The 25,077-nt window shown below is 43.5% G+C and overlaps 1 protein-coding gene across 2 annotated transcripts in view; it reads left to right on the top strand.

Annotated features, from left to right (window-relative positions):
- Window positions 1-22,715: 22,715 nt before the first annotated feature.
- Window positions 22,716-25,077, top strand: part of LOC306858349 (synaptotagmin-1-like) — a 202,638-nt gene continuing 200,276 nt past the window's right edge. For both annotated transcript variants that reach the window (XM_079398850.1, XM_079398848.1), the window contains exon 1: window positions 22,716-22,981. The gene's annotated coding sequence lies outside the window, so the exon portion shown is untranslated. The remainder of the gene's footprint in view (window positions 22,982-25,077) is intronic.

Genomic DNA, 25,077 nt, shown 5'->3' with positions numbered 1-25,077 from the left:
GTAAATAGGCTATTCACTGTAGAAAATTTAGTACAGCGTTAAAACTTTTCAGGGAAAACGGCTGACTTAGTTGTCTCTACACTTTGGAAGTTTGGGGTCTGTAGTCCCACCCTGAGCTGAGAGATGCTTTTAAAGAGTCTCTATTCCAGGCCCATCACTCATGCTAGTACAATCTTTAAGGTACAAGTGTTGTTTCTTCTTCCAACAAAACTCTGAGACTCCAAAGTACATAGACTCTAAAGTGGTGAACCGGCCTCAAACAGGCAGATCCAGCCCTCCAAGGCTTGGTTGGGAACATGTATAAGGGTTGATATGTGAAGTGTGCTGCTGTCAAGCAGGCCTGTTCAGTGTTTGCACAAGTTCAGGTCAAAGACATTATACACAGCATGTGATCTCTGACTTCATCACATAGCTCTTGTATATCTTCTGATGTCTCAGAGGAGCTCCGAACTCAAGAGGAGAGATAAGATGGGTGAGATTCTGGATGGAAAGATAAGGCAGAGGAGGGAGGCAGTATAAAAGAGATCTCACATAAGCATACAAGTTCACATTCATGACCGTTAATCCCACATACCTTGAAAATAAGGAGATATAGAGTCTCATACAGTGGAATCTGAAAATAAGGTTGTTTTTCCCCCTTGAAAATAAACTAAACCAGTAAGCCTCAAGAAGCCGTGGTGTATAGTTTATAATTTAGAACAGTTAATTTAGAAGTGTTTATATTTTGAATGGTTTTAATCGAGGATGTTTTTCATATAGGGGTGGTCAGATAAAACAGAGTTTAATGATTATTATAGATAACTGGTAGGCTATCATACAGGCTAAAATAAGCATGATAAACAGGCAATTGACAGTTAAAACGGAATTTAATCATGCAAATAATTTTTTATATTAATAATATATATATCATATTAGTTTAATATGATGTGTTTATTTACTCTGTTGTGTCAATTCCTTTTAATAAATCGGTCACACGACACGAGTCTGAATCGGTTCGCGATTCAGTCTGAATCTTGACAGCTCACGCGCGCCTTTTAATCTTACTGAGCGGTTTGTTTTTAGGAATTAAAATGTTAACGAACTACTTTAAAAGACAGAAAACACGAAACGCGCTAGACAAGATGGAAATTCACCTAGAATCCATTGAAACCAAACATGTAAGTGTCGTATCGTTTGTCGGCGTTTATGAAGTTCAACACCTGCACGTGCAGCTTGTGAACGACTCACCTGAGGTAAACAAGTACATTAAAACGTGTACAATGGCAAAAAATACCTGGACATTACTTGTGCCATGGTATTCTTCGAAGTCCCAGAGTCCCATAAATAGTATTGTTAGTAGGCTATACTGTAAATAAAAGTGTCATCATGTTACCTTCTGATAGTCACAATACTGTAACTACATACAAGTCTTTTTAAAGGAAATCGTCGCTAGTAATGTGTCATGAATAACATGTTATGCTGCAATGTGTTTTCATGTTTTTTCTTTCAATATTTAGGCTACTTTAACAGTTTAAATTGGTACCACTTATGCTTTCATTTGTCTTGCATCATCTAACGTTAGGTTTGTAGTCTTATCTGTCAAAAGTGTGCATTAAATAATTCACACCGAAATGGCCCAATATTTATTATTAGCACAACATTTAAAACAATTTGACATATTTGCTTAAATTACATGTTTGTTTGTTTTTTCTTTTTCAGTGGTCGATTCAGCGTGGGTGTAAAACTGCAAAAAACATGGAATAACAAAACTTGATTGCTCCCATTGTAATCAACAGATTGCAGGTAACTTTCAAAGGTAAGTTTTATCAGCGTTGGCCATCACATCCCATTATATCTTAATGTTAGTGCTTTATCACATATACCAGTTATAAATTAAATATATAACCAGTGAGTCCCACATACTTGTGAATCAGTCCAAACCCATTACTAAAACAACCCACGGGAATCTTCACGCAATACCTTGTAGCCTTATTGACTAAAGGCTTAACGGATTCTCTGTATCCATCATGCTCTCCTGCCTGTAAGCCGGTGTCTTAGCGATCATCTCCCCTCCATGTGTGACCAATGAGATGTGCTGGAGAGATGAGCCGAATGGCCTCCCACCCCATACTTATCTGCCAGAGCCTGAGCTCCATTTCCAGCGCACAAAAGAAACCATTAGAGCCTAGAACCTGCACAGGGTGCAGTGCTGAAAAGGAAGAAGAATTAGCAAGTCTAAGTCTGTGCAGAAAGAGTGAGAAAGGAATGACTGGAGGTCTGGCTCAGGTCACCTTCATAAATTGAAGGGGATGAGAGTCACCTGGGCCCATATGCAACAGAAATGAGAGCGCTCTGTCAGCTCCCTGCTGTCCATAAGATCAGCATTTTAGATTTCTGCATTTACACAAATTTACATGAAAAGTCACTTTTATTTCTCCCAACTCTAGTGACAAAAAGTTTATTGGTATATTGGAACTCTACCATGTTAATACAGTGCTTCTGGGCATGTAATGTTACACATGCCTTTGGTGTGAGAGACCCGGGTTCGAATCCACTGTGAGACACCAATGTGTCCCTGAGCAAGACACTTAACCCCCTAGTTGCTCCAGAGGCGTGCGACCTCTGACATATATAGCAATTGTAAGTCGCTTTGGATAAAAGCGTCAGCTAAATGAATAAATGTAAATGTAAATAACATCACATAGATTAAAGGTCACCTTAAACATTGAGGCAGCTCAAGGAGAATTTGACATAGTTTGCTCTCTAATCACACATCCTCTTCATTGGAAGAAATCAGCAATCAAGAGAAAATCACAGAGGAATTCATGTCATATAATCATCATTTGAGATAATTGCACCTAGGCCAGTGTAAATGCAGTGACACGCCTCTTTACATGAAAAATCTTCATGACCTGCAAAGTGCTTGAACGGGCCATTATGTTAGTCAAGGTTTCTCGCAGCAAAACAGTCATAAATTAGTTTTTTTACTTGTTTCACCCTGTCTTCCTACCTTTTGCTGCCTTTTAAGACTTTAAATATGTAAATGCATTAGTCATGACTCATACACCTTTTTAAATACAATTTTGTCTCTTCTGTGGGCACCTGGAGGTGTCAGACTGAATGACACTCAATTATAGTCAAAATCAGAGGTATCCAACCACCTGAGGCTTATGAACAGAAGAACATCTTGTTTGGTAGCCACAGTGTTTATTAGCATTTATTTATAAGTCATTTTATTCATACATTGATTCATTTGACTTCTTTTAATAATTAGCATTGAAATAATAAGAGGTAGGAAATATGGTAATTTACAGTAGTGATGAGTTTTCACAAAATGCTAAGTAATTTTTGACCTTTCTACTCACTCCTACTCATAAATATTACATTAGTGTTTGTTTAGAAGAGTAATTTTTTTTCTTTGACGGCCACTTATAAAGTTTTTGTGCCGAGAACAATTATAGCTTAGTTTTTAAAGGGGTCATCGGATGCGAAATGCACTTTTACATGTTGTTTGAACATAAATGTGTGTTGGCCGTGTGTGTACAGAACCACCCTATAATGAAAAAGATCCACCCAGTTTTTTTTTAATCTACTAAAATCATTACCCCTTTCTCAAATCAAGCCGTTCTCATCTTCTTGTCTGTGTGACGTCACACACAGGCCCCTCCCACAATAGTTGATTGACAGTAGCGTTTCAGCACAGACTGGACTGGTGTCTTACCTGAGACTCGCCCTGAGCGAGCTGTCATCAGTCCGTCATTGTTTCGACTCCGGAACAGATGTAGACAAGAATGTCTCCTAAGCGCTTGAAATGTTTTGTTGTTGGATGTAATAATGAACATAGCAGTCGTTGTTTAATCCTGACATCTGAGCCACTGAAGACGCAGTGGATTACTTTTGTTTTTGAAGAGAATGCTCCCCCGATCTACCTAAATGTCCACGCAAATCATTTGTGATCCAGCCTCACCTACAGAAGAAATGAGCATACGTTTGCAAATCACCTTTCCTAATAACGTGCTAGTTAGCAAGTTTCACAATGAATGCGGCTAATGTTTAACGTCTCTCAGAGAGCGGCTCAGAAGAGAGGGGCGGGGTGAGCAGAGCTCATTTGCATTTAAAGCGGCATGCAAGAAAACAGCTTACTCTGAAAAGAGCTGTTTTTGACAGGGTAAAAAGGGTGTTGTTTTACACTACCATTGAGAAATTTTAACCAAAGTATGTTATATACTTTTCATTAAGACCCTAAAGAATCATATCAACTTGTGGAAAATGGGGATCCGATGACCTCTTTAACAACCATTTTTTCTGACCCTTAGGATTAAACGACAATTTTTTGGTGCTCTGCTTTGCTTTTAAAAAGGTACCGTTTGCATTTGAAATGATCAACAATGCTTTTGTCTGCTCACAGATGATCAGGGATCTTATCTTATCAAACACTCATTTCTAATGCTGGGATCCTTCAGATGATTATGCAGAGTGTTAGGTGCTGCACACAACCAGGAACTACTGAAGGTTTGATGACATTTCCTATACTTTTCACTTTTCACTATTGTTTAACTTTTCTGGGCTTCATTAAGAATAATAGTGACTTTATTGCTATTTCTGCCTCAACATGACTGAACAGACCCAGTAGGTGTCATTTTGTGAATGTGGGCAGTCATGTGTAGGGCATGTAATTCTAAAATTCAAAACTATTCTTTCACTGTCGATTGATGCTAACCAACTACGACTTCTGGGCCTGCTCAAAATTCGATAGTCCTTTCATTCTGACATATGTACGTAAGAAACATTTTATAATACATAAGAAATACTACTTCCATTTAATAGCAACCTTAAATTTGACAAAAAACAATCTTCTCAAAGGATTGTTGTCAAGAGACGTATATAATGTAGTCTACAAGATACGTTGTCTACAGGCTTTTTTTCAATAGTAAGTTTGTCTTTTTGTGGTATGACAGATTTAATAAAGACCAAGATATATAGAGACTGCAAAATAAACGTTGCCCTTTCTGATCTTTCAGTTTACGCTAATATATTGTAATATTTAATTTAAACTCAACAACATCACTTTGTACATAGTTGAAGTGCGAAAACCTTTCTGTTTCTTTAGTACGGTGCTCATATTAACTATTTAGACTGACACTTAGTGGGTACAAAGTAATATTACAAAACATTTGTGTGGTGCCTGTTTTTTATTCGTCCTGTTATGCTACATGGCAAGGCTCTCATGTGATGTGCAATCCTGTTTATTTTCATAAATGTTCTTTTTGTACTGTAAAATAGTTTTAAATTAGAAAAATTATAGGATCCTCAGGATGTGTCCGTTTCAATGTCATGAAGTAAAATAGAGGCTACACTAAGTAACATTGAGAATCAGGAGTGAAATGGAAAATTCTGCACAGTTTATGCAAATTTGTAGCAACATAAAAAATATGCTTAAAAAGTAACTGGACAGCTGTTTTTAAAATGTCAATTTACAGATGCTAAAGGGTCTCAGTGTCTAGTCTCAGTTCCACACATTACATTTGTCTCCTCAGTCTTTAACAGGCGTCCGATAACATGAGGCTGAAAAAATAAATACAATAAAGAAATAAACAAATACAATTACGCTCATAGCCACATCTGTCCAGTGTATCAACAGCACTGTGAAAAATGTGTGAAGAAATGCGTCAAAGTATGAAATGGAGAAAATTACATCTCCATAAATATGCAATAACCTGCATAGCCAAAACATCAAGCATGCTGAAATCAATGGAGGATACATAATTTTGAGAAAATGAGGCATGGGAGTGGACAAAACAGCTTAAATATATCACAAGCACAGTAGTCCAGGTATAGCTTCCTGAAAGATGCATTAAAGAGTTCACTGAATCTATTTTATACATATACAACAAACAAATGGGGCTTCGTACTCTGTTATAAAACGTGCTGAGAAGTTTTGTTTTTACTGTTCTGCATGCAGCACTGTAGGATTGGATGTGTGCCTGCCAACCTGTAATGCACAAAGTGCTAAATGCAGATTGGTCTACTTATTGGCTAACATGAACATTTATTGTTAGGCTGCAGGTCACTGTTAAGGCAAAATTGAATCAAAAGCTCATCATAATTATTATTATTATTTTTTTTTTTTTGCTTAAGCACAAGCAGGATAATACTCAGGTTGCCTATGTGTGTTGGTCTCTGCTGATTATGGGAGTGCACTTTTGTTTTTCTCACTCTCTCCAACCGAAGGTGTGCCCTGAATCCCATGACCTGCATGGCACATACGTTAATTTGGAGGATAGTGGATATAAAGTCATGTGATAGGGCTCAGTTTCAACTTCTTCACCCTCAGACATCTCCTGCTCTTCCTGGGCATCACCCAGCAGAGCACTAACCGCTGGATCAGATGATGTCAGCGAAGAAGTTGAAACTGAGCCCTATCAGTCCTCCTGCCCTGCGTATGATGAACTGTTAGAGGTTTGGAAGCGGGCCAAGATGGTGGCGCCACGGGGTCGTCTCGATGAGCGTTATCTTTCTGGCCATAACCCCCCAGCTCGAGTGAGCCTCCCATTTCTTCCTGATCTCCATGCGGAGATTGCGAAGGAATGGAAGAAGCCGTTTTCTTCTTGCAATCATAGGTTTCAGCATACCAGTTATGCTAACATTGAGGAGATGCGTGAAAACGGCTATGAGAGGATGCCCCCTGTGGAGGAGACGCTAGCCAGCTATCTCTCTAAGGGTGAGACGTCCTCTCTCAAGGCTCCCTCCTTGCCATCTAAGCCCCTTCAGGAAACATCTCGCTTAAATGGCAGAGCATACGCAGCAGCAGGTCAGGCTGTCGCTTCGTTGCACACTGTGGCAGTGCTTCAGGTGTACCAGGCTGATCTGCTGAAAGACCTGGATAAGGGTCAGGGCTTGTCGCCTGACGAAGTAGCTGAGCTGCGCTGCACCACGGATTTGGCTCTCCGTGCCATTAAGCAGGCCGCCACTGCTATGGGCAGGTCTATGGCGGCCATGGTGGTAACGGAGAGACATCTGTGGGTGAATTTGGCAGATGTTGAGAAGAAAGAGAAGGTCTTTCTTCTTGATGCTCCAGTCTCGCCTTCCGAGACGGTGGTCGAGAAGTTTAGGGAGGCGAAGGCGCGCTCAGCGGCCTTCAGAAACTTTATCCCAAGAAAGTCCAGGTCTAAGCCCGAACAACGCAGGGGTCCTGGCCCATCTCCATCTGGAGATCAGAAATGGGCACAGAAGGCTAGTGTCGCGACTCGTGCCCCTCCCCCACCTGCGGGTGGGGCTAGAGGGAGGCGCAGGTCAAGGAGAGGCAAGCAAGACCTGAGGGAGGTGATCCAGACGAGGCGTCCTCAACGCTCTCGTCCGGACCAGAGTAATTCATAAACATCTACCCCCTTCCCTCAGGGGGCCTATACATCTGCCCTCATCTTCTCCTCTCTAATTCCCCTGCAACCACTGTCAATTCCACCTGACCCCTAGAGGACGCTCGAAAGGGAACATCTCAGGTTACGTATGTAAGAGTAGGGAACGAGACACTGCATCCTCTATGTTCGGTGCTATGCTTCGGACGCAAGCTTCAGACGAAGAAGTTAATGACGTATTTTCCCAGCGCCCCTTTATACTGTGGTCGCGCCAGTAGTGACGTCATAGGCTGTCGCCGGCCAACATGTGGTGTTTTTGTATGTATGCTTCAGACACGGGTCACGCTGACGGCGTTCCCCATAGTGACCCCTAGAGGACGCAGTGTCTCGTTCCCTACTCTCAGGGAACCAAGATTACATAGGTAACCTGAGACGTTTTTCACATGACTGTATATAAATATTATATATATTATATTACTATTTTAACTTTCATATGTACAGTTTACTGGTAAATAATCATTAAGTGATTATGCGTGGACTGTTTGCGTGGACACATATTGAAACTACACAACCAAAAACGCATGTCACATGACCATTCATGCAGGCACAACCATAGATATTTATAGGTAGATGCCCTATTATTTAGATGGTGGATGCGTCTACTTGCTTGGTTTGGTCGAATGGGAAATCTACCAATACATATATATGGGTACAACAATGAGCATGATGCTATTGTTTACACTGTCGTCAAGGATACGTAGAGTGAATGTGGGCAGCCACACCATCGTTTTCAAAAAAATCTCCGTTTTGGTCCCTTTACACTGAAATACAACCCTGGAGTTTTCAAACTAAAATGGGGTCTGCGGCATTTTCAAAAGTCTCAGTTTTCAAGGGTTGAAAATGCCGACGTAGTGGCAGGCATAACCGTAGCAAAAGCTATGCATTTTAAAACGAAAATGCACTAGTGTAAACGTAGCCTTCAAAAGTTTTCACTCAGTAAACTCCTGATTTGCTGCCTAATTTTAGTAAGTAAGGTAGTTTTTGTAGTAGCTATGTTTAGGTATTGAGTAGGGTTAAGGGATCTAGAATACGGTATAGATTAAGGCATAAATATGTGCTTTATAAATATTAATAAACAGCCAAAATGCTAGTAATATGCATGCTAAGCAACTAGTTAATAGTGAAAAGTGTTCCCTAATACTGATGTGTGAATGGTATCTCATGGGGAAAAAGATGCAATGCCATTGCATGTATGAGCAGTACATTTGTGTATTTAATTTAAATATCTTTTATTGATTTTATGTAGTTGAAGAGTCTAACGTTGGCATTGTTTTCTTGAGTGTTTAGAGTAGTAGTTATTCAAAATGATAGATTTCAGTTTTGACTTCAAAACATGCACATAGTCATACCAAAATCTGGATAATAGTCAAAATTCTTCCTCTTTTGTTCAGTTTGTAGCGATAAAAGTAAGAAAACTGCCAAAGCATTTATACGGTGTTGTGTTGCTTAAGCAGTGTAAGATTGTTTTTGTAAATGCATGCATCGATGTGCAGAGCATTGAATTATATTTTCACTGTGAGCCCTAGACACATTTTTTGCAGCCACATTTGGTGACATTGATATCTTTTTTATTAATTAGGAAGACACTCACAGATCAACACTGTATAAGCTGAATAATAGAGGTTGACCGATTGATCGGTTTTGCCGATTAATCGGCACCAATAGTAAACTTTGAACTAAGTTTAATGATATAATATACAATATAATCATTAAAATTAATATTTTTATTCATAATTTTTATTCATACAAAGTATGCTTCAGTGCTTTTTTAATAGTAAAGCAATATTTTAGTTTTCATTCAATATCTGTTTAAAAAAATCTATAGGTTGATTAATTGGTATCTGCCAGTGTGGTCCAAACTAGCTAGCTATCGGTATTGGTAAAATCCAGTATCGGTTGTTCTCTGTTGAATATCCAGTGTCAGTACGGGACAACAGTATTTTACCAAGAGAGTTTGAATTAGCATCACACAATCGTCTTATACCAAAACCTTTATAAAGTGCACAGTAATTAGATTTGATTATCACTTAACGCAAAGCAGTAACTTAGTGCATAATACAGGTGATACAGATAAACCAGTGCATCATCTGAACATCTTGGAGCTTTAATTTGAACAATCACACCAGCTTCACAATCACATTCAAACGCAGTGAACGTGTCTATTTGAGTCAACAGATCGATGAGGTAATAGATGACTGTGACCTAAGACGAGGCTCTGCATCCATTAAAGAGTTCAGCAGAGGCATTTGTTAATCTTTGTAAATGATTTAGACACATGCAGAATATCAACGTACCGCGTAAACATTACCATGTCTGCATTTGTGATCAGAGAAATGACAAACAACACTCTACACTGCTCAAAACTCACGTTTGAATCGTCAGTGGCAGAAATGTACTTACAGGCTGTGAGTCAGAAGTGCCAGACTGTCCTTGCAAAGTTGGAATTGCCCCACTTTACAGAAACAGCCTTTGTGCGAGCCAACATTGTAGCTTCCAAGTTCAGGAAATATTCCTCTGGAAATGTGATGCACACACTCAAATTTTTGCGTTTTACTGCTCTGGAACAGTGTTCTAGTTCCCTTCCAGGAACGTCGAGCTGCGTCGGAGACGCTATGGGAACGCTCTCAGCGTCATTCCGCTCTGAACATCCTATGTCATCAGTCCAATAGAAGGGCGACGCGTCACGGCGGGGTGACGTCACGACCAGGAAGTATATAAGCACGTGCGGCGGCGCCCGCGTTAGCTTTCTGTCATTCAGCAAGCGCTCTGTATGTTGTCAGTCCTATTCTCTGTTTGTGAGTCTTATTTAGTGTTGTATGTCCTGAAAAGAAATTAGACATCCCTAAAGCCAAGACCAAAACAGGGGGCGATCCTAGATCGCGTTTCAGATTGTGTGCTAGTCCACTGCCTGCGTTATGAAAAATAAAAGCATTATGAGCGGGGACACACATGATCTGTGCGTGGTCTACCTGAGTGCGGAGCGCGAGGCAGCGGCTCTCGAGGGAGCTGACTGCCCGCATTGTGAGCGGCTCTCGCTGCGCACACTCCGCACTCGGAGGGCTCTCTTCGAGAAGAGAGTCTTTGTGAGCTCCCCGCGTGGTGCTGGCCCCGCTTTTGCCTAGGCAGAGCGGCGGCTGCGCTCGTGGGACTCACAGGCTGATTTGGCGAACGAGAGTGAGACGGGAATGTCCCTATCTCCTCCCGTATCCGTCAGATCTGGCGCCCCGTCTCGCGATTCGGAAGCGGTCTCTTCCCCCCGAGACGAGGGCTCAACGCTTCGTCTGTCTTCCTCCGAGGAGGTTGACGTGACGAGCGTTGATGAGGTTTTCGCCGCCTCTGTCGCCCCAATTTATATAGAAGGAAAGCGAGCTCTCCACGCGCTGTCGGCCCCGCTTTTGTGCAAAAGAAAGATAGAGCGGTGGCTGCGCTCGCGCGGCTCGCAAATGGATCAAACTCTAGTGTTGCACAAGCACAAATAAAGCCAGCCCCACTCTGTCGAGGCAGAGCGGTGGCTGCGCTCGTTGGGCTCGTAGAGAAAAAAGGCTGATCTGGCTGGCGGGCATATAGAAGAGAAGAGAAAAGAAACTATCTTCTCCCGTATCCACCAGATCTGGCGCCCCGTCTCGTGGTTCGGAAGCGGTACTCTTCCCCCCGAGACGAGGGCTTGACGCTGCGTCCTCCGAGGAAAAGGGATGTGACGAGCGTTGACGAGGTTTCGCCGCCTCTCTCGCCCCAGTGTGAGGAGCCACAAGAGCCTTCAGTTTCCCCCGATCTCCACCGAGGTGTTGAGATCGCGGGTGGAATCGTTGAGGGCAGATGGTATGCGCGCTCTCGAAATTCAGGCAGCTGCTGGGCGGGCGCAGCCTCCTCCGCATACCAGCTCCTCGCGCAGCAGGTCCTGACGGGCGAGCCCCAGGACCGCGGAGAGCGACCCCTACTGGGGTGGGGCGGCTTGCACCGCGGTACACGGTGACCGTCTCCCCTCGGTGCTCTCCGGGGATTTGTCTGTCAACCCTGCAGTTCCAGGGCACAGCAGGTCCCAGCGAGTGTTTTTCTCAGAATTCCCCGCCGGTAGTGACTGCGGGCCTGAGAAACTCGCCTCAGTTGCCAGAGACCGCGTCTCCCTCCGAAGCTCCGCAGCGAGACAGCGGTCTGGCCATTTCTCGGACACCAGAGGTCAGTTTCGAGAGCCTGATTCCCTTAGTAGACCATTGGGCAGTGAGCTGCCGAATGCGTCTCTTTGGGCCCTGCCTGGCAGGGTCTGGTTCGTTCAGAGGTCCTGACGGGCGAGCCCCAGGACTGCGGAGGACGACCCCTACTGGGGTGGAGCGGCTTGCACCGCGGCACACGGTGACCGTCTCCCCTCGGTGTCCTCCGGGGATCTGTCTGTCAACCCTGCAGGTCCAGGGCACAGCAGGTCCCAGCGAGTGCTTTCTCAGAATTCCCCGCCGGTAGTGACTGCGGGCCTGAGAACCTCGCCTCAAGCGCCAGAGACCGCGTCTTCCTCCGGACTTCCGCAGCAAGACAGTGGTCTGGCCATATCTCTAACACCAGAGGTCAGTCTCGAGAGACTGATTCCCTTAGTAGATCATCTAGCGGCCAGGCAGCGGCTACCGGATGTGTCTCTTTAGGTCCTGCAGACGGTAGAGCATGGTTATTCCATCCAGTTCGATGGGCCACCTCCGCCGTTCAACGGGGTTTGCGTGACTACGGTCCGCCCCGAGCAGGCTCTGGTTCTGGGACAAGAAGTCGAGAATTTAGTAAGGAAGGAAGCCATCGAGTGGTTCCTCCTCACGGAGTTCACGCCGGCGGCTCAGCCGGCACTTCATTGTTCCAGAGAAGGATGAGGGGCTGAGGCCCATACTGGATTTGGGGTTCTGAACCACTCAGCCAGAAAGCTGAAGTTCAAGATACTCACTGGCAGGCAGATCGTGTCTCAAATCAGGTCCGAGGACTGATTTGTCACGACAGACCTCTCCAGTTACCCATCCTTCCCTTTCACAGGGAGTTCCTGAGGTTCGCTTTTGGGGGCAAAGCGTATCGGGTTCCTCCTCTCGGCCTTACACTCTCACCCCGCACTTTCACTAAGTGTGTGGATGCGGCACTAGTCCCGTTGCGACTGCAGAGCATCTGCATACTCAATTGTATCGACGATTGGTCGATCCTCGCTCAATCAGAGCGGGTGGCGATTCGGCATCGAGGTGTCGTTTTCGCCCACGTGAAAGATTTGGGGGTTAAGACTAAACGCCGAGGAAAGTGTGCTTTCTCCAGCTAGAGAACCACTTACCCAGGCGTAGTGAGGGATTCGACCACGATGCAGGCTCGTTTGACCCCTGCTCGGATCGAGTCGATCCTCACGGCAGTCAAGAGAGTGCGAGAAGGCCAGCCATTCACTGTCAAGCAGTTTCAGAGACTGCTTGGGCGCATGGCAGCTGCGTCCAGCGTGACTACTTCTGGCCTGCTGTACATGACGCCCCTACAGTGGTGGCTCAAGACCAAGGGGTCTCCCCGAGGGGAGACTTGCTCCGCGCTGTCTAAGTGTCACGCCGCTGTCCGTGCCTTAGACATGTGGAGGAATCCTTGAGTCTTGTCTCAGGGCCCGGTGATGGGAGCTCCTTGTTGCCGCGTTTCGCTAGCGACGGACGCTTCCCTCACCGGCTGGGGTGCGGTCATGAGTGGCCACCCTGCCCGCGGTCTGTGGAGTGGTCGCCACCTACGTGGCATATCAACCAGCTAGAGATCCTAGCCGTGTTCTGTGTGCGCAGGCACTTCCTCCCAGACCCAAGAGATCACCACGTGCTGGTGCGAATATGGGAGCAGACGTCCTGTCGAGACAGGGGCTGAGGCCCGGGGAATGGATGCTTCACCCCGAGTGGTGAAGCAGATTTGGAAGGCTGTGGCCAGGCACAGGTGGACCTCTTCGCCGCTTGAGAGTTAGCGCAATGTCCCCTCTGGTTCTCTCTAGCCCCTCCAGCTCCTCCGGGACTGGACGCTATGGTACAGACGTGGAGACCGAGGCTCCGTCCGTACGCCTTCCCCCCCGATCGCTCTGCTCCCGGGAGTTCTGGAGAGAGTGCGCCGGGACGAGGTCAGTCTACTGCTGGTAGCACCGTTCTGGCCGGGCCGAGTATGGTTCTCGGACCTGATTTCTCTTCTCGACGGCACCCCGTGGCCGGTGCCGATCAGGAGAGATCTCCTCTCACAGGCCGGGGGCACCATGGTGCACCCCCGCCTGGAGCTATGGAAGCTGTGGGTATGGCCTCTGAGGGGGCACAACTCATAGTTTCCGGTCTGTCAACCGAGGTTGTCGAGACCCTCCTCCAATCCAGAGCTCCCTCCACGAGGAAACTGTACGCCTGGAAGTGGAAGCTTTCACTTCTTGGTGCGGAGACCACCAGCTCGACCCAGTCAACTGCCCGATTCGCGCAGTTCCGGAGTTCCTGCAGGCCCGCTTCTCCGCAGGGTTAACCCACTCCACTGTTAAGGTCTACGTGGCAGTTATCTCTTTGTACCACGCCCTTAGCGGTGGCCAGTCAGTGGGCAGACACCCCCTAGCTACACGTTTCCTCCGGTGCGCTGAGGCTGAGGCCTCCGGTACGATCATGCGTCCCGACTCGGGACCTGGCTGTGGTTCTGAGGTTCGGTGCGAGCACCTTGAGCCTATCGAGGAGATAACAGATGGACTCCTCACCATCAAGATCGTCTTCTTGCTGGCCATCACTTCTCTGAGGAGGGTGTGTGGCCTTCAGGCCCTGTCTGCGGCCCCTTCGATGTTGACTGTGCGCCCGGTTTGGCGAAAGTCTTTCTCTACCCCTGTGCGGGGTACGTTCCGAAGGTTCCAACGGTCATACCACAGCCGGTCGTACTCCAGGCCTCTGTCCTCCTCCCTTCGGGGAGCCCGGCCAGGAGAGGCACAACTATATGTGTCCAGTGTGAGCACTGGGCACGTACATCCACAGAGCTGCCCTGTGGAGGAAGTCGGACCAACTGCTCGAGGGCCTTGGTCCGCCTAAGAGGGTAGGGCTTGGTAGCCCACTCTTAGTAAGTGATGTTGGATGCTGTCAATTTTGCTTACGAGGCCTCTGGGCTTGCCCATCCGTGGGAGTCAGAGTGCACTCAACCAGAGGTATGGCGGCCTTCAAGGCCTTTTCGGACAGATGTACCGATCAGGGCATCTACGACGCTGCTGGTTGGTCCACGCCCCTGACATTCGCCAGGTTCTATGACCTCGACATTCGAGCCACTCCAGGCTCCTCTGTTCTCTCGTCCTGACATCAGGCAGGGACTTGTCAGTCTGGCGGCGTGGGCATAGCGTTCCCATAGCGTCTCCGACGCAGCTCGACGTTCCTGGAAGGGAACGAACCAGGTTACGTATGTAACCCAGGTTCCCTGAAGGGAACGAGAGCTGCGTCTCGAAGCCATACTTCCGGCATCCCTGCCAGCGCTTGCTTCATGACATGAAGCTAACGCGGGCGCCGCCGCACGTGCTTATATACTTCCTGGTCGTGACGTCACCCCGCCGTGACGCGTCGCCCTTCTATTGGACTGATGACATAGGATGTTCAGAGCGGAATGACGCTGAGAGCGTTCCCATAGCGTCTCCGACGCAGCTCTCGTTCCCTTCAGGGAACCTGGGTTACATACGTAACCTGGTTCGTTTTCTAGTTGTGTCCTCTTTTGGAAGCCTAAACAAAGTAGTTTCGCTTTCACAACGAAACACAGCGTCTCCAGGACATGGCGCTGGCGGCAGCAACAATACTACAGCGAGAATAATAGTTCCGCCTTCTTTCTTATTTGGGCGGTGTTATGCAAATCTCCCCACATCGTGACGTAGACGTGGGGGTGTGTTTGAACAAGCCATTTTAGGTGGGCATGGCAGAGTCTTAACTTTTATAAAGAATATCTCTTTGGCTTTGAGACTTTAGTCTTTGCAACTTCAGGGATCTTATCTATGCACAAACAGCTTGTAACACTCCAAAGAGAAAGGAAAACTTGAAATCACATCATATGACCCCTTTAACATGTTGTTGGACCTCTGCAGTAAATGATTATTATTTGATTTTGACATCTTTGTTTACTTTGTATAATTAACATTTTTAGCATTGTGTTGGGTATGATGTCTGATAGCATCCTGAAGCAAAACTATTTAAAATTCACTCGAAGCTTTCACAGGTACAGGTTAAATTTAACAGCATGTTTTCATTTAGATGTCATGCGTGAACAACAGGACCCATTGCTGAGATGCCACTGTAAAGTGCTTATTGCACACAAAACCAGCAACACTTGTAGAATCAAAGAATCAAAAGATTTGACTCGAGGCTGTCGCGTGTTTGCTAATACGTTTCGGCACATGGGCTTTTATCAGGGCTAAAAGAGTACAAAGGAAAAAGGCTCATTTAAAGAGAGTGCTGCAGTGCTGCCCAAAAACCTGGAAATGTCTTTGCATCTTCTGGTGCCATCTTCTTGAAGTGAGTGGTTTCTTTGTTGTTGTTGTTGTTGTTGTTGTTGTTTTTGGTGGGGGTGGGGGGTTGGGGTTTGGTTAAATTGCGATGCATCGTTTCTAACATATTTGCATCTGTAAAAACAGATTTATATATAATTATTTACATATACGCTATACTTTTATTATTTAGAGGCTTGTCCTGAGAGTCACATAGAATATAGATTAACATGGCTGTCTGTACCAAAAAAAAAAATCAAAGCAGACAATCTGTACCATACTGAATTACATAGAATGTTTTTTTTTTTTTTTATTGAATCAAATCAAATTCGGATTGCACTTCATCATAATAGGGGTGAATTGTATTGTATCGCATTGCAACGCTAGCTGCTTGCGTGTGTATGTTTGTTTAATGTACTGTATTGTTGGCTATGCATCAAGATGCATATAGCATCGGCCTCAGTTATGGAGATGCACATCCTTAGTAGATAGTATACCATCTGATTTATTCCAGCTTTCTTATTTGTTGGCAGATAAAAGAAACACATTTTCTTTAGACTAATTTTATGTTTCTTTGATTTCTCTATTTAAGTGTTTTGTTTAAATGCTTGTTTTTTTCAATGAATACTTTGTTTCCATTTAAAAAAAATGTTCCCCCAACCACTTGTTTTGTGAAGTTGCATCAGAATAACAACAGTACCAGATGCCGCTGCAGCAATTTGCCAGTTTAAGAAGTTGCCAGAAAAAAAAGGTCTATATAAATGATAAGATTGAACAAAGATGTAAGATTAACTGTTGGAGCTTATACAAGGCTAGTAAGCTCAGACGTCTGCTGTCAAAAAGTTCTAGTCAATCACTTCACAAGTTCTGAAGGAGCTGACACAATTACTCACAGGCTTACGCGCCGTTTAATAGTAAGTCTGTGAAATTGAAAATCATTATTATCTACAGTATGTCGCAGACAGAAATGTCATCAAATTGGACAGATGCTAAAACGAAAGATCTTCTCTCTCCAATCGTTAGAATTAGTCGTCAGATTACTGGAACAGTTATTATATTTCCAGCGCAGTTGTACAAAGATCAGTGACATCACAAGGTTTTACAGAAAAAGAGTCTGAAATCTGTTGCATGTGTGATTGCAGATGTGGTGAATTTACAATTGATGGGTTTCATGTGAGAAAAACAGTCTGCCGGTTCGTACAAGATGCATGAAGATGGTTTTGTTGCCACCACTGTCTTGGTTTTGATTGGCTGGGCTTTGTGATCAGCTGCATGAGGGTTACACTGTGATTGGGAGGACAAATATTTCCATGAAGATTCATAGAAGCGTGTTTCTCCTCTGCTCGTCTTTCCTTTCCTCATGTTGTTCAGCCAGCCCTGGCCTTGTCACCGGGCTCTGACAGGCAGGCAAACTGATGGACGCCCACGCGCTCTCTGCAATCTAACTTAGCCCGCAGAACGAATCAGCCACATTGAAGTCACAGTATAAGGGTCTCTCCTTCTCGCTCTCAATCACTCGCTCTTTCTCATTATTTTTTCCTATTTATCTCTTTCCCTTAAAGGAATAGTTTGCCAAAAAATTAAATGACGTTTTTTTTTCTGTCATTTTGGAGCTTGACAGCCTCAGTCCTTATTCACATATTGAAAATATTGCCAACATATTATCTCAAATTAGTTTTGTTTCCAAGTAAGAAAGAATATAATTTAAATTTGAAATGACAACAAGATGAGTAAATGATGACAGAGTCTTCATTTTTAGGTGAATTATTCCTTTAAAATGCAGATTCTTCCATCCCGCTCTCTTGTCCCTCTCTCTTACCCATTCAGTGGCAAAGATGACAGGGTAGCGGCTGGGTGTCACGGCATCCATCAGGCACTGACAGGCGTGTGGCCAAGCCTCTGGTGAGGAACGCCAGTGATCTGTAAACCGCCGAATGAGAGACGCACGTGGGCCCCGGGGGCGAGGAGGGGCCTCCCCGCATGACTCACTCTTATGCAGACAGGGAGAAGCATATCATTACATTCTCGGTGGCGAATGACTGATTTGACATATTACGTAGGTGTTAGCCTGGTTATATGAATAAACTTAAAGTCTTGCTTGTGGAATTACTTGCGTAAAACTTTCTACAATCCTAGATCCTTACAATCCTTAGTTTGACAGTTAGTTTGTCTGTGTTGGAGTTGTGTGTCTTCTCTTTATTAGATCCTGTTTCCTCCCACGCTGGATCTCATTCACTAACCGAGTGTGCAGATATTTGTATGTCAAACCTGTGCCCAAACTTTACTCAAACCACATGCCATGGAGGAGTTGGATAAAATAATGCGATCAAATATTATTATAGGGGTTAATATACTTTATATTTTTTTTATATATATTTTTATAGTTTTGTATTATACTTTATTGAAGAAGGATAGTGGGTGAAAACTGAAAGCAATATGATAGGGACTGCTGAACACTAAAAAGAATTGTGTCCAGACAACACAGAACTACTGCAGCAATGTGACAGCAAACCTCAATATTCACCCTGAAGACCCTGTTTCCACAAAAAAAAAACTTAACAAAGCCAACGTCCATAAAAGAGCTGCAACTGTTAAAATTTTAATCAGTGACACCAAGATGAACTTCAACCTCTGCCCTCACCAGACAAGTCACCTGACTTGAGCATTATCAAACCACTGTGGGCAGTTTTGGAGAGATAAGTGAGAAGCAGATTCTCTTCTTCAACATCTCTAAAGCAACTACTAGATAGACAGCATTCAACAGGAGACTGCTCAAAAGTTGTATGAGTCTATTATACAGTATATGCATATGCAGATTTCATTAGTGTTTACAGCAAAAGGCTCCAGAGTCCTCAGATGTTGGAGACCTTATTGGCTACTAATGGCTACATGAAAAAACAGTCCTGTGCGCTTTTAATTCCCTAGCAGGCTGAGGCACAATCTAGTGCTGCAGATGGTCAAAGTCTCTCCATGAATCTTTTATTGGTATGCAATTATTTTTTGCCACTGCATAATTAATAACGTCACTTTGATTTCTATAGTCACGGTGTAGGATTACAGAGAGCGCGTGAACATGACATTTTTCATGGTGATGTCAGTGAGTTGTTGCATGACAGCCATCCGTGTCATTGAGACTGACATTTGACCAATGTTGGGCCAGCGATTGATGGGAATTCTGGGGGCGAGGCCAGGCTAATGAAGCCAGCAACGGGTCAACGCTTGATACAAATCTTCTAAGCCCACAGGGAGAACGCCCAGGTCTTGCTACTGCTAACACTAGGCCAACATTAGGCCTTGGTTTGCTGGGAAGGCTGGGCAGAGGCCAGGCTTCTGCTGGGTGAGGGTTATTTCTGAAGGACACTTGGGAGGGTACAGCTGGTGTCCCCGCTGTTCGGAGTGTAAAGCAGCCAGACTGCTGAAACAAAGCCAATCGGCTGCTGCTGAGAAACCGTCTGTCCTCAGTGGAATCAAAGCCATCTCTTGTTCTTCTTTCACCTCTGTTATGTGCACTCATCTGCAGTTACTGTCTATACATGTTACAGTACAGTATTGAATCTTAGGATATGGAAAAGATCATGCTTTCTTGGTCTTGGAACAACATTCTTAGTAGCTAGTCAGATTTGATGCTTAGATTTGGCAACATGCTCCTGGATCAGCATGTTTTTACCAGAGTAATATAACTAACTCCAACCCTAACCATTAAACAGTTTAAGTCAAAAAGATAGCTTTATAGTAATACTATTATAGCCCTTACTCTAAATTCTGATTGGTTGTTGGGCATGTTGTTCCAGCTCCAGCAAGGATCCAGGAGCACATTTTACTTCACGGTCAGTCTGGTGTATGTTGATGAATGTTGTTCTTTCGTTTTGTCAGACTTGGCTAAATCGTGTTGTACTACTTACAAGGTAGGCCTCAAGATTCCAAGACAATTAAGTAAAAATATGAATTCTGAGTAAAAATATAGATTTTTTTTTTTGAGTAAAAAGATCGATATTATACTCTGTGAATGTGAGAATGTGAAATTATTGTTTGGGTCGCAGAGTGCAAGCAAAGACAAACCTACCGTACAACATCCATGAACAAATGACTCTTATGATCCAGTTCTCTTACGTAAATCAGAAACATCCTGCATTTATTTGTCATACTTGTCTTTGTACTATTATATTTAAGTCATGAAATTGTAGGATTCTGCATTTCACAACAACAACTTGCAAGCAAGACCAGTCATATGTAAGCAAATGGCAAAAAGTAATCTGGATTGAATCCAATCATTGAAATAGGAGTGAAATCAAATTGCGAGCTTGTGAATCATAATTGGATTTAATTGGGAAATCTGTATTGATTCCTAGCCCTAGATGGTATAAATATAAGGATTAAGTTACTTTGCATCACTAATATCCTGTTGGTTACTCGCTGCACCAAATCCTGATCACTTTCCTCTAATTTGCTGAAATGCATCTAAGAGATCAGAACCTTAAAAGTCATTGCTGACATTATTGCAGTGTGTACAGGCGCAGTCACAGCCACCTGCAGCACACTGCATACCAATTCGAAATAAACCATGATGACTATAATTAATATTCCAGTCAGCTTAAGTGCACATTAAATTACCTACAAACTGCATCAATAATGCATGATCTTCCATTTCTATTGCTCTAAAGAAGCATAGTGTTTGGGTATGAAATCCACACGTGTTTTCTTTTAAAAAATGCAATTAGTGCTTGTTTTGCAGAACTAGGGGTGTGTGAGTCAGGTTATTTCAAGGTAAGAGTCGGTGTGCAGACACAAGCAATGACTTTGTACTTTGCTGAACACTCTTTGATGAGGCCATTTGGAGAACAGCAAACAGAGGCATCTCTCAAGAGACTGCAGCAGGTGCAGTCACAGCAAAGTGCAGACGAATAAAAACATTCACCATTCAGTTATTCATATGGGGTTACAAGGTTACCATTAAGACCCTGAAGAACACATGCAATTAAAACTCTCCCATCCTGACCACTCCCTGTCATTGAAATAGGGTTAAATTCAGGAAGGTTTCCATGGTGATTCACCAGGACACATAGAGGATCAAGATGTGTCATGCCACTTTGCAACCATTCATTTCTAGCTTCGATTTCTGTAGGGAAAGAAATGAGGCAGGGAATTGCATCGGTGTGAAATAACAGAAGAAAAAAAAAAACAAGACTTGGTGCTATTTTTTGTTTGATAGATGTAAGAGTTGGACAGTGTCAGTTTGGACAACATGTAAAGAACTTTTTCATTAACTGTTCCCATCTGGTGGAATGACCTGCCCAATTCAATCCGTGTAGCCGAATGCTTACCCATCTTCAAGAAACGGCTAAAAACTCATCTCTTCCATCTTTACTTGACCCTCTAACTCTAGCACTCTCTATTCTAATTTTATTTTATCTATGTCTTTTTATTAAAAAAAATAAATAGTTAAAAAAAAAAATATACAAATTAATAATAATAATATGTATCTGTACTGCGTTAGGCTAACTGAGACTTGTAATAGCACTTGCACGTTGTCGCTCTTTTGTTGGTTTTGATTGCTTCTTATGTCCTCATTTGTAAGTCGCTTTGGATAAAAGCGTCTGCTAAATGACTAAATAAAATAAAAGAGAATGATCATTAGGAAATCATGGCATTGGTGAATGTCAGCATTGAGTTAGACTGATCTGGGAATTGCATTATTCATGACCAGTTGTTTGACTGAAGACTGAACATTGTTTAGAAGAGCTGTCTATGAGGCTGTTATGAGTCGACATTGAATCAATGGAACTTTACAACAACAACAGATTTGTGCACATTTATGCATGCTGTACAGTTATCAAATACACCCCTAAATCTTCTAAAATGGAATGTCATGCTCTGTTTACCATTTTTATAATTAAGGTATAATTAATTAATTAACATCTTACATAAAACACCTCATCAAATCAAACAGTAATTTCTAGCCCTAAATTTTTCTTTCTTTTTCTTTCGTTCGTTCTTTTTCTTTCTTTCTTTTTCTTTTTAAAACTTCTTTAATAATTTGTAAGTCTTTATTACAGTAATATTTTAATTGCAGCATTTTAAGATTTAGCATTTTACAACCACTACTTGCAAGCATAAACAGTCTGACATTTAATTTTCAACAAAAGAGATGAGTCATTTACCCTTCTTTTTATATCTTTGTTCTTATGCAACAAGCTGGCCTTTTGAAGTGGAGGCATTTCACTGTGAAATTGTCGAGCTCTGAGCACAGCAACAGTGGGGTCCACATAAGAGACATCAGGCGACCCGTGGGGAACCGTTATTATATATAGTCCAGATTCAGGCCATTTCGAAATTAATGAACATTGGATCGAATAATAGCCACTCTACAAGCATCATCCTTCAAGATGGGAGGTCACGTTACCCAGAATTCATCCCATTAATTAGCACCTGCCCTTCCCTGACAGTGAGCCACCCTTGGTATTGATGGAGCTCTCTCTGGGGAAATCACAACCTCTACACCTAGATGTTCTTCTGAGACTTCTTTGTCTTCATGCATGCACAAACGTCTACAAGGCACCATGCCGAGACTTGCCACGTACACCATCCAGCTTCCAACCTCCTGAAGTGCATGAACACGTTCCCAGGAGGGTTTCGTATATGTCCTTGCTCGTCCTTGCCTTGCCTCCACCCTTTGCCTAGGATGTGTGAGGATGCTAACACTAGCTGAGAGGGTCATCTTAGTTGACTGCTGCCAGAACCATCGCCTGCTGACTGCATCATCGTCCACAGTAGCCAATCGCAGCCAAGGACTTAGTAATGCTGTGCCACTCTCACTGGAGGGATTCCGAAGGAAGTGCCTCGTGACGGCGCATGGTTAAACAGCCAAGAGTCCCTTTCTCTCTCCCTCCCTCTCTCTAATTCAGGACTGGATGCATGCACAATCTGGTTTTTAACAGGGATAGCACATTACCATGCACACTACTCCCTGCAGGCTCAGCAGAGAATAGCGACAACAGCATCTCTCTTGCTCTCTCTCTCCCGCTCTCTCCACCTCTACCAGACAAGACTCCTCCTCTCCATCTCTCTGTGACTCCCTCTCTCTCTTGCATATGATCTGTACTTCACTTCCTCCCAGCTGAAGCAGGAGATAACAGCACGCTACACACAGGTAGGCACTCATATTTCCCTCTCTTAAGTTGCAGGTGTTCGGCTGTTGCTGGTTTGTTTCATATTGGATGCGATTCTTAAAGAGACCTATACTGGGTCAGAGTAGAGCATGCCATCATAAATGCCCGCCCCTACAGCGTGGCGTTTGTTTTCACGCCAACACTGCTTTTGGCACTGTTTCCTTCCTCTTTCTGGCCAGCTGGGGAAGGTAGTAGTTTACTGGTTGGATGGTTCCTATGAGAAACCCAACATCTACTGCCACGCTTAGCTGAGATCTGCTTATCCTAGTAGGGGTAAATGATTTGCACGTTTGTAGCTGGAGATTGGAGATGTGTTTTCTTACGTGTAGGTTTGTATGTGGGAGTGCGTGTGCGGGTGGATGGCTGAGGTTGGAAGGGAGGAGAGATGGAAGCTGAGATGCTGTATTCATCCCAGGGAAACTAATCCCACCACAGTTTTCCGTATCTGATAAACACTCTCTTCGTCTTTTCTCCCTCTACCTTTCATGTGTGATGGGTTTATCTGTGGCGGTGGATAGTGGAGAATTATTCCAGTGGAGGAAATTATTTCAGAATGGCAGATAATTCCCACAGTAAAGAGCTTCTTTCTTACCTAGAAACCACTCTTTGTTCTGCTCTGGGAATTACGACCGCCAGTGTATATTTGGAGACAGATGCTGTTCCCTTCATCCTAGAGTGGCAGCTAAAGAGAAAGTAGGTTTGCCATGCGTCGTCCCGCAAGATTGTTATCAAACCGCACTTGACTTTCCTTCTCAACTCAAGCTCTACTTTTGTTTGCAATTGTTGGATTGAGGATGGATTGCATAACAAGCTGAAATCTCTTATAGTCATTATGCTATGAAGGACTTGGTCCATTGTGGCTAGCTCCTGCCCACATCAACAAATGCGCCTGTCATTACCTCATATCTCTGTTGGGCAGATCAGCCGTTGCTATGCACGCCTAGTGAGAGCGAGGAGCAGGGATTGCTCGACTATAGCTTCGGGCTTATCCAATTCAGTTGTGCAGATCCTCCTCTGGAATACATTAGTACTTGAGGAGCTGCGGTAAAACAGTTGCTAAGTGATACTATAGAAATAGCTTCAAAACCTCATCAAAATAGACCACCGCTTCAGATGCAGGTAGTGCACATGCTGTAGTAAGCTGTGGTTCTTATGAACTCACCAACACTGTCTTATTTACATTTTACTATAAAAATGTTCTGTAGCAGAATTATTCAGGTTAACTGGTGCATTGATTTAAAACAATTAAGTCATCAACAAGTCTGCACACAAAATCTGTAAAAGCACAAACAAGTAAACAACAACAAAAAAAACTTTGTACACTTGTTGATTTAGTCACTAATTTGTTTATGCATTTATTTTAATTCATTTATTTTTGGATAAAAATGATAACCATGGACGACAATTATTATTTTATTTTATTACAACAATTATTATTTTTTTATTATAATTCTGTAGCATTTATTATATTTATGTTGTATTATAATAGCATATTTTATTGGTAACACTTTAGTGTAGGGACCAGTTCTCACTATTAACTAGTTTCTTATTAGCTTGTCTATTATTAACATATTGGCTGTTTATTAGTACTTATAAAGCACATATTCTGTATGAACATATTCTATGTCCCTAATCCTACTCCATACCTAAACATAAGGTCTACCTTACTAGCTATTAATAAACAGCAAATTATTGAGGCAAAAGTCGTAGTTAATGATTTGCTAATAGCGAGAATTTGACCTTAAAATAAAGTGTGACCTTTTTATTGTAATTACATTTATTTTATTTTATTTTTTGTTGTGCATATTCCTTGTGACTGATGACCTGTAATGTGCAATAATGCATAAATGTGAACTTGAAATTGTTCTTCCTTAAAAGGTTAGTTGTTACTTTAAAGCAATATTCTTCACCTGAGAGAAACTGTTAGCTTGAGAAGTTTCATTTTGCCGAGGGTCTTAGATGTAATATCGCCCCATGTGAGGTTTCCTAAAAACCACAGCAACACGGCACGTGATTTGTACTTTTCAGGGCAATATGGGATGGCAGATGTTGGCCCAAATATGTCACGCCCCCTGCA

Source organism: Barbus barbus, assembly GCF_936440315.1.
Source record: "Barbus barbus genome assembly, chromosome: 39".
Taxonomy (NCBI): domain Eukaryota; kingdom Metazoa; phylum Chordata; class Actinopteri; order Cypriniformes; family Cyprinidae; genus Barbus; species Barbus barbus.
Note: the sequence above shows the minus strand (reverse complement) of the source record. Positions and strands in the feature narration are given on the sequence as shown.